This window comes from Meles meles, chromosome 11, assembly GCF_922984935.1.
Source record: "Meles meles chromosome 11, mMelMel3.1 paternal haplotype, whole genome shotgun sequence".
Classification (NCBI taxonomy): Eukaryota; Metazoa; Chordata; class Mammalia; order Carnivora; family Mustelidae; genus Meles; species Meles meles.
The window spans coordinates 32,561,054-32,571,774 of NC_060076.1; the positions used below are offsets into that span (position 1 = coordinate 32,561,054).

The 10,721-nt window shown below is 39.9% G+C and overlaps 1 pseudogene; it reads left to right on the forward strand.

The window, feature by feature from the left end:
- The first annotated feature begins 10,186 nt into the window (after nucleotides 1-10,186).
- Nucleotides 10,187-10,297, forward strand: LOC123953717 (annotated as a pseudogene).
- The last annotated feature ends 424 nt before the right edge of the window (nucleotides 10,298-10,721 follow it).

Sequence of the window (10,721 nt, forward strand, 5' to 3'; positions counted from 1 at the left end):
CTGCCGGGCTCCCGCCGGCCCCGCCTCCCGGCCGTCTGCGAGCGGCCGAGCGGGACCCAGCCCGGAGCCCCGCCTACAGGCCCACTGGACAGCCAATCCGCAGCCGCGGGCGCCGGCCTCTGGTCACGCCTCCAGACTCCCCCGAGGGCAGTGCTGCCAGATCCCTGCCCCAGCCAGAGCCCTTCCCCGCTAGGAGGAGGCCGGTTAGAGGCACGGTGTAGCGAGCCCTGGCCTGGCCTAGGGTCCGGCCCCGGAGGTTTAGGGTTATGCGAGGGGTGTGTCTGGGTGTGAGTCGCTTTCGGAAAAAGGCTGTGGCCCTTCTAGGTTCTTTTCTTGTAGCCTTCTCCAAGATCGTAAGATCTAGTACTGACCCAATCCCAACCGAACCCCATTCACAGCCCGGCACCACCAATCCCCAACACGTTCACTCAGATCCGAGGCATCGTCACGGAGCCTTCAACTTCCACTTCTCAGATCCACGCCTCAACTTTAAACATCCCCTCAAAATCTTTCCTCAGTGCCTTCCCTATACGACTCAGTCTTCTGTTTCCTCCCGCTGTTAGTGTCTAACCCCAACCGAATTCCAGGCCCTGAAAGTCCTGAAATCCTGGCTTCAGACTTCATTCAGATCCTGAGCTCCGACACGCCCCCCAAATAGCCTCTCTCCTTCCTGAACAAAGAGCAGACCCAGAACGGGGTTCCAAATGACACTCCGTCCTTCTGACCTCTTCCTAATCCAGGTGGGAGAGGCGCCTGGGTGGCTCAGTGGGTTAAAGCCTCTGCCTTCCGCTCAGGTCATGATCCCAGTGTCCTGGGATGGAGCCCCACATCGGGCTCTCTGGTCCGCAGGGAGCCTGCTTCCTCCTCTCTCTCTCTGCCTACTTGTGATCTGTCAAATAAATAAATACAGGTGGGAAAGGGAAGGACCCCATCCTCACCCCCAAAGGACTAGGACTCCTCTTCTTAGCTCGCAGCACTCCTCCTTTGGCAGAGGGGGGAGCAGTCAATACTTTGACTTGCCTCTGACACGCCTGCACAATAATTCTGAGGTGTCACTAGAAACCCAAATAAACTCGGCTACGTTTTCATTCTGAATTCCTAATTTATTGTGAGACGCTCCACCCACCTTCCCTCTGGGACACCAAAATGAGCTCCAGATTTGTAATTCTTCCTGTCAGACTAGTCCTCTTTTCAGACACAAACACAGCCGAGGAGGCTGTTACATAGAACAGAGAACATTTTTCCACAGAACCTTTTAAGGAGAAAATTTTATTTTCTGTGTGATTTGAGCTTGGAATTAAATAAACCTTGGTAGCCGGAATCAGAATCACCCTCTAGGATCGATTTGCAAATCACTTTAGCGCTGCTCCTCCGCGAGCACTTGACCTGCCTGCAAAGACTTCTGTCCAGAGCTGTAAGATGGCAGGGCGGGGGTGTGGGAGCTGGAATCTGAGACCTGCCCTATTCCCCTCCTGGCTAGGACCCTTATTTGAACAAGTCCGTTAACCTTTCTGAGTCTCCATGTCCTCATCTGTAAAATGGAAATAATACCTACCTGACCTAACAGGTCAGTGAGAAGATAAAAGATTCGGGGCTTCTTCTCCCCCTCTTTCAAGTTCTTCTTATAGGCCCTTCCTCCAGACACTTCAACCTCTTCCCTGGACGAGTAAGGAGGGGTGGTTGTACATGGAACTGCCTACCTAGGGATGCAGTTACTAACAAAAACATGGCAGAGCCTGCTCTCTTGGTTGCTGGAGGCCATCAGCAGCAAGCTCTCGGACTGCTCCCTGCCATGGGCTGACCAAGCAGACAAAGATTGCTTCTGGTTGGTTCCAGTCCCAATCTGTGCTCTCAATCCCAGTTTTTTCAGAGGAGATGTGGAGGGTTAAGTCCTGGTCTTAGGATACCTGAGGTCTGTAGACTGTTTTTCCACTGCTGTATTTTCAGTGTCTTCTATGAGAGCTCAGGAGATATTTATTGTATGAATGAATGAATGAATGAGTCTCCTCAGACAAGTGAGGTGTCCTCTCATCAGATTCTCTTATTAGATTCTTCATCTCTAAAATGAAATATTGTAGGGGCCCCTGGGTGGCTCAGTCAGTTGGGCCTCTGCCTTTGGCTCGGGTCATGATCCCAGGGTCCCAAGATCGAGCCCCACATTGGGCTCCCTACTCAGCGGGAAGCCTGCTTCTCTCTCCCTCTGCTGCTCCCCCTGCTAGTGCACGTGCTCACTCTCTCTGTGTCAAATAAATAAATATTTTTTTTAAAAATTAAAAAATAAAATGAAATATTGTACTTACCCCATTTATAAATAAAAGGGATTGAATCACATGTCTTGGGCTCCTTAGATGACGTAATGTGTCTGGAACAGCGTCTAGAACATAGTAAATACATTTTTTTAAAAGAACATAGTAAATATTTAGTTAATGCCATTTCCTTTGCCCAGCCCCTTCAGGCTCTGTTTGATTCTAATCAGCATTCACGTTCGGTTAACCTGTGCCTTTGCCTTATAGAGCCTCAGTTAATCAGTGTTGGGTTATCTTCTATGACACACTTCCAGTTCCTTAACATTTTCCATGGAATTGAGTGTCTTCATTAGAACACTGAAGAACAGGAAGGAGAAACAGACTATTTTTAAATTTTATTTTCCTGATATTAGGAAGAAATTTCCATGAGCCATGGATCCACAAATAAACTACATTGGAATGGAACAATAAATTATAAGTTTAAAATCATAGTTCTCAAACTTTAAAACGTCTCCAAATTAACTGGAAAACTTTTTTAAAAATGCAGATTCCCAGGTGTGAGCCTTAGAGAGTCTGCATCAGTTCATCTGAAGGAGGTCCAGGACTTTGCATATGGAACAGAGGCCCTGGGCAATTCTGAGGCAGGTGTCACCGGGTCACACTTAGAAAGACACTGGTTTAGAAAGTGTTATCTTAAAATTCAGTAAATAAAAATGCATGTACTTATTTTACCTTTTGAGAAAGGGAGGGCAGTGGAAGGAAGCCTCTGACTTTGGAGCCCTAGATGAATTCCGGCTCTACCATTTACTAGATGTAGGATCTGTGCATGCCACTTGATTTCTCTGAGATTTCACATCCCCCAGTGTGAAATGGGATAACGACACTGACTCATATATTTGTTGTAAGGTCTAAATGAGCTATGCACATGAAAATCTATCATTAATATGAATTCCCTTCACAGTCTCTATGGCTCTGGAAAAGGCTTGTTTACTGTGTCTTGATTTGATGGGGAAGAAACTGAGGACCAGCCCCCAGCAAGTCAACTTCAGAGCCAGGACTAAGAGACTCTCCCTCCAGTGCCTTGTCCTCCGCACAATGCTACCTCTCAGTCCTTATGCCAAGCACATTGTTTGCTTTTCCTTTTGGATTATTCCCTCAGGTAAAATGTTTTCTCCTAAATGGAGAGCAGAGATGGTTAGTTGCCCAAACTATATTCATTCCTACATTCATTCACTTTATGAACAGAATCCTCGTTTCCTTTGGGAAAGCCGTTCACCTAGCTAAAAATCTTAATTTCCCAGGCATCTGCACGTAGATATGACCATGCAACAGAGTTCTAGCCAGTGAAATACAGGAAGAGCTTGTCTGGAACATACTGTTTTCCTTATAAAGATTCATCACATTCTCACCTTCTTTCCATCTGGAACAAAGCTGCAACACCTGGAAGTACAGCAGCCATTTTGTGAGTATAAGGATGGTGTCCATAACTAGGAATAGTAGAGAGAAACTAGGAATGAATAGAGTAGATAACTAGGAGTGGAGAGAGTCTGGGTCCTTGATAAATTCCTTGAGCAACCATACCAGCTCTAAATGCTTACCACTGATGTTCATATTATATGAGAAAAATAAACGTCTCCTTTTTTAACTTTAAAACACTTTACTTCTGGTCAATGCTATCTATTATATATTTTTATTTCTGTCTTATTTTTTAGCCTACAAGCTATTATTGATTTATACCATTATTATCTATTGCTAACCCCTAGGCTCCTAACTAAATAACAAATCACCTCAAAACTTAGTGGCCTAGAATAATAACCATATATTATTTCTCATGAGACTGTGGGTAGGCTGGGCTGTTTTTCTTGGTCTAGACCAATTTAAATTGATCTCAGCTGAGCTCACATATGAGTCTGCATCAGGTGGCAGGTCATCTGGGAACCAAACAGATCTATAATGGTCTAGCTCAGCTCTTTTATGTGGTTTTTCACTCTCTAACAGGCTAGCCTGGGTTTGTTAACATGGGGATCCAAGATAATGAAAGGCAGTTTACAATGGGCACATCATTTCTGCCACCTCCCATTGCTTTGGGAATGAATTAGGCCAAACCCAAATTCAAAAGAAATAGATTCCACCTCTTGATAAAAGGAACTGCAAAATCACATTGCAAAGGGGTGTAGATATCAAGAGAGATGCAGTGTGGCCCTTTTGTGCGAACACTTTTTACCACTTTTTCTGATCTTCATTTTTTTTTTATCCCTAGACTTTCCATCTCAAATCACTTTAATTCCGCCTGAAGTATATCCTTTCAAATTCCCCTTAGCGAAAGCTAACTGGTAGCAAACAATTTTAGTTTTTGTTTGATAGAGATGACTACATTTAGCCCTTATTTTTGGACAGTGTGGTTTTTTTCCACTGCCTACAGAATTATAGATTGGCAATTGTTTTTTCTCAACAACTGAAGCGATCATTTCACTGTCTCTGGCTTCCATTGTAGTTCATGTGAAATCAAGCATCACTCCATTTCTTCTTTGTAGGTAATTGGTCTTTTCTGTCTACTTTTTTTTAATAGACTTTATTTTTTTTATTTCTTTTCAGCATAACAATGTTCATTGTTTTTGCACCACACCCAGTGCTCCATGCAACACGTGCCCTCACTATTTTTTATAAATAAAAATGTTTATAAATGTTACAAATAACAAATAAAATATTTATTTTTTAGTTTCACAGCAAAATTGAGCACAAATTACATAGAGTTCCCATATACTCCCTGTCTCCACGCAGGCACAGCCTGCCCCACTGTAAATATCCCCCACTAGCGTGGTCCATTTATTATAATCAATGAATCCTGCACTGACACATTATTACCCAAAATCCATAACTTACTTTAGACCTCACTCTTTGTGTTATATATTCTGTGGGTTTTAACAAATGTTTGATGATGTGTATCCACCACTCCAGTATCACACAGTAGTTTCACTGCCCTAAAAATCCTCTGTGCCCAGCCTCCTCCCCCTCCTTCCCCCAACCCTAGGCACCCACTGATTTTTTTTGCTGTCACCATGATTTTGCCTTTTCCAGAATGTCACATAGTCAAAATCATACTGTAGCCTTTTAAGATTGGCTTCTTTCACTTAGTAATATGCATTTAAGTTTCCTCCCTATCTTTCCATGGCTTGATGGTTCATTTCTTTTTAGCGCTGAATAATATTCCGTTATATAGATTTGCTAAAGTTTCTTTATCCATTCACCCCCTGAAGGATATCTTGGTTGCTTCCAAGTTTGGGCAATTATGGATGAAATGCTATAAACATCCTTGTGCAGGTTTTCATGTGGACATAAGTTTTCAACTCATTTGGGTAAATACCAAGGAGCATGATTGCTGGATCATATGATAAGAGTATGTTTAGCTTTGTAGGAAACTGCCAAACTAGCTTCCAAAGCGGTTGTACCATTTTGCATTCCTACTAGCAGCGAAAGAGAGTCCTGTTGCTCCCTATCTGGCTGCTTTTATTTTATTGAATTTTTCATCTCTGGAAGTTTCATTTGGTTCTTTTAAAAATCTTCATTCCTCCTCTCGTTATGTCTACATTTTTCTTTATATCCCTAAACATATGAAGCATATTTATAATAGCTGTTTTAATGTACTCATGGGATAATTCCATCTACTCTGTCATTTCTGGGTCTGTTTCTGTTTACTGATATTTTAGGCTTACATTTTCCTGCTGCCTCTTATGTCTAGTGACTTTTTATTGGATGCCAGACTTTGTAAATTTTCGGGTATGGAATGCTTTATTTTCCTGAAGAGTCTTGAACTTTTTCTGACAGTGAGTGAAGTTACCTGAAGATTAGTTTCACCCTTTTGAGGCTTATTTTTTTTTTTAAAGATTTTATTTATTTATTTGACAGATAGAGATCATAAGTAGGCAGAGAGGCAGGCAGAGAGAGAGAGATAGGAGGAAGCAGGCTCCCTGCTGAGCAGAGAGCCCGATATGGGGCTCAATCCCAGGACCCTGGAATCATGACCCGAGCTGAAGGCAGAGGCTTTAACCCACTGAGCCACCCAGGTGCCCCCTTTTGAGGCTTACTTTAAAACTCCTTTGGGACACGTCCAAAATAACCATTATTCTAAGACTAATTCTGCATCACTTATAAGATATGTTCTTTCTGGGATCTCTGTTAAATACTCTGTATGGTCCACAAGATCTCTACTCTGGCTGGAGAGGATGCAAATGATTCCTGAGCTGGTCTGAACTCTGAGAATCTGTTTTATAGCTTCTGGGTAGTTTTTCTTGTCTCCAAAGTTGTTCTTGCCAGCCTTGTGGGGGTTCACTCTCTGCATGCATAGATTAGTATTCAGCCAAAGAGTCCAGAGGACCCCGATGTGGATTTCTCAAGCTCTCTGGAGAACTCCTTCCTCTCCAGAACTCTGCCTGGCATTTTCTAGCAGCTGCAGGCTCCCCAAGCACCAGTCTCGATCTCCTCAAATCAGAGGAAGAGCTGAACACCTGTGTTTGATATTTATTTGCATATCATCTTCTGGGACGTGCCTTTTGCTCCTGTCTCATATTAATGATTTATAGGAGTTATCTATATTATCTGGATATGAGTCCGTTGCCAAATGTGTGTATGGCGAACGTTTTGGTTCTGTTATTTTATTAATGTTATTTTTTAAAGAGTAGAGGTTTTAATTGTTTTTCTTTACAATTAGTTCTTGCTGTGTTTTGTCTTGAAAAAATTGCTTACTCTCAACCCCAGAGATAGTCCTCTATGTGTTCTTCCAGTTGCCTTAAAGTTTTAGCTTTTACATTTAAATCTTTAAGCCACCGTGAATTAACTCTTGGAGTCAAGGCTTAATTTTTTCTGTACTGACATTGAGTTGCTCCACTATGATTTGCTGAAAAAACTTTTCTTTCGCTTTGAAACTACGTTGATACCTTTCCAAAAATTATTTGAGGGCATGTTTGCAGGCTTATTTCTGGACTCTCTTTTCTTTTACCTTGGTCTCATTGTTCATCTTAATGCCAGTATCACTGTCTTGATTACGGTACATTATGGTAACTTTTAAGATCATGTAGAGTTTGCCTCCCAATTTTGTTCTTCTTCAACATTGTTTTGCCTATTTTAATAAGTAAATTATAATGATAGTTTATCAATATCTACCCCTCCCAAAAAAAGCCTGCTAGAATTTTTATTGGGAATTGCCTTGAATCTATAAATCAATTTGGGGAGAACTGATATCTTTATGATATTGATTATTCCGATCTAAATGCATAGCATCTTTCTCCATCTATTCAGATCTTTAATTTCTCTCAATAATGTTTTATAGTTTTTATTGGTAGAGGTCATAACATTTATTAAATTTATTTCTAGCTGAATTTTTATGTTACAGTAGATAAAATTCATTTTAAATTTCATTTTCTAATTATTGTTTCCATTAAGTTTCCTAAAATTTTTTAATTTTAATTCTAGTGTAGTTAATATACAGTGTTATATTAGTTTCAGTTGTGCAACACAGTGATGCAACAATTCTCTACATTACTCAGTGTTCATCATGATAAGTGTCCTCTTAATCTCCCTTCACTTATTTCACCCATCCCCCCACTCCCCCCCCTCTAGCGACTAGTTTGTTCTCTATGGTTAAGAGCCCGTTTCTTGGTTTGTTTCTCTCTCTCTCTTTTTTCTTTGCTCATTTGTTTTGTTTATTAAATTCCACATGGGAGTAAAACCATATGGTACTTGTCTTTCTCTGACTGACTTATTTCACTTAGCATTATAGTCTTTATTTATTTTTTTAAAAGATTTTATTTTTATTTGACAGACAGAGATCACAAGTAGGCAGAGAGGCAGGCAGAGAGAGAGAGAGGGGGAAGCAGGATCCCCACTGAGCAGAGAGCCTGATGTGGGGCTCTATCCCAGAACCCTGAGATCATGACCTGAGCCAAAGGCAGAGGCCTTAACCCACTGAGCCACCCAGGCGCCCCAGCATTATACACTTTAAGCTCCATCCATGTTGTTACAAATGGCAAGATTTCATTCTTTTTTATGACTGAGTAATAGTCCATTATACACACACACACACTTTCACGTCTTCTTTATCCATTCATTTATAAATGGACATTTGGGCTGCTTGCATAATTTGACTATTGTAAATAATGCTGCAATTAATATGGGGCACATGTATCTCTTGAAGTAGGGTTTTTATATTTCAGGGCTAAATACTCAGGTGTACAGTTACTAGATCAAAGGGGAGTTGTATTTTTAGATTTTTGAGGAACCTCTATACTATTTTTCATAGTGACTGCACCAATTTGCATTCCCACCAACAGTGCATGAGGGTTCCCTTTTCTCCACATCCTCGACAACACCTGTTGTTTTCTTGTATTGTTGCTTTTAGCCATTCTGACAGGTGTGAGGTGATATCTCATTATGGTTTTGATTTGCACTTCCCTGATGATGAGTGATGTTGAGCATTTTCTCACATGTCTGTTGGCCATCTGGTTGTTTTGTTTGGAGAAATGTCTGTTCATGTCATCTGCCCATTTTTAGTTGGATTATTTATTGGGGTGTTGAGTTGTATATGTTCTCAAATATTTTGGATACTAACCCTTTATCCGATATGTGATTTGCAAATATCTTCTCCTGTTCTGTAAGTTGTTTTCCAGTTTAGTTGATTGTTTCCTTTGCTGTGCAGAAGCTCTTTATTTTGATGTAGTCTCAGTAGTTTATTTTTGCTTTTGTTTCTCCTATCTCAGGAGATATATCTGGAAAAGTGTTGCTACAGCCGATATTAGAGAAATTACTGCCTGTGCTCTCCTCTGGATTTTTGTGGTTTCAGGTTAGGTCCTTCATACATTTTGAGTTTATTTTTGTATATGATGTGAGAAAGTGGTCCAGTTTCATTCTTTTGCATGCGGCTGTCCAGTTTTCCCAACACATTTGATGAACAGACTGTCTTTTCCCCATTGGATATTCTTGACTTCTTTGTGGAAGATTAATTGTCCATATAATCATGGGTTTATTTCTAAGCTCTCTATTCTGTTCTGTTTATCTATGTGTCTCTTTCTGCTCCAGTACCATACTATTTTGATTATTATAGCTTTGTAGTATATTTTGATACTTGGGATTATGATACCTCCAGTTTTGCTCTTTTTATTATTTTATTTTTGAAACAGTTTTATTTTTTTTAAAGATTGCTTTGGCTATTCAGGGTCTTTTGTAGTTCCAAACAAAATTTGGAATTATTTGTTCTAGTTCTGTGTAAAATGCTATAGGTATTTTGATAGGGAGTGCATTAAATGTGTAGGTTGCTATGGATAGTGTGGACATTTTAACAGTATTTGTTCCCAGTCCATGAGCATGGAATGTCTTTCCATTTATTTGTGTTGTCTTCAGTCTCTTTCACTGATGTTTTATAGTTTTCAGAGTATAGGTATTTCACCTCCTTAGTTAAGTTTATTCCTGGGTATCTTATTATTTTTGGTGCAATTATAAATGGGATTATTTTCTTAATTTCTCTTTTTGCTACTTCATTATTAGTGTATAGAAATGCAATAGATTTCTGTATGTTGATTTTGTATCCTACCACCTCACTGAATTTATTTATCAGTTCTGATACCTTTTTTTTGGTGGAGCCTTTAGGGTTTTCTATGTATAATATCATGTCACGTGCAGTAGCAAAATTTTACTTCTTCCTTGCCAAATTGAAAAACTTTTATTTATTTTTCTTGTCTGATTGCTGTGACTAGGATTTCCAATACTATGTTGAATAAAAGTGATGAGAGTAGACATCTTGTCCTGTTCCTGATCTTAAGGGAAAATCTCTCAATTTTTCACCACTGAGGATTATGTTACTGTATGTTCTTCATATATGGCCTTTATTATGTTGAAGTATGTTTCCTCTAAATCTACTTTGCCGAGGGGTTTTATCATGAATGGATGTCATCACTTCTTGGCCTTTTGGCTAAGATCAAGTGTAATATCATGAATGGATGTTGTACTTTGTCAAGTCCTTTTTATGCATCTATTAAACAATCATTTGATTTTTATCCTTTCTCTTTTTAATGTGGTGTATCACGTTGATTGATTTGTGCATATTGAACCACCTTTGCATGCTAGAAATAGATTCCACTTAATTGTGGTGAATTGTTTTTTAATATGTCGCTGGATTTAGTCTGCTAATATTTTATTCATGATTTTTGTATCTATGTTCATCAGAGATATTGGCCTGCAGTAATTTTGTATGTGTGTGTGTCTTTCTCTGGCTTTTGTATCAGGGCAATGCTTATCTCATAGAATGAATTTCGAAGCTTTCTTTCTTCTTCTATTTTTTGGAATAGTTTGAGAAGAATAGGAATTAGCTTTTCTTTAAATGTTTGGTAGAATTCACTTGTGAAACTCTCTAGTCCTGGGCTTCTGTTTATTGGGAGTTTTTTGCTTACTGATAAATTTCATTGCTAACAGTTGGTCTGTTCAAAT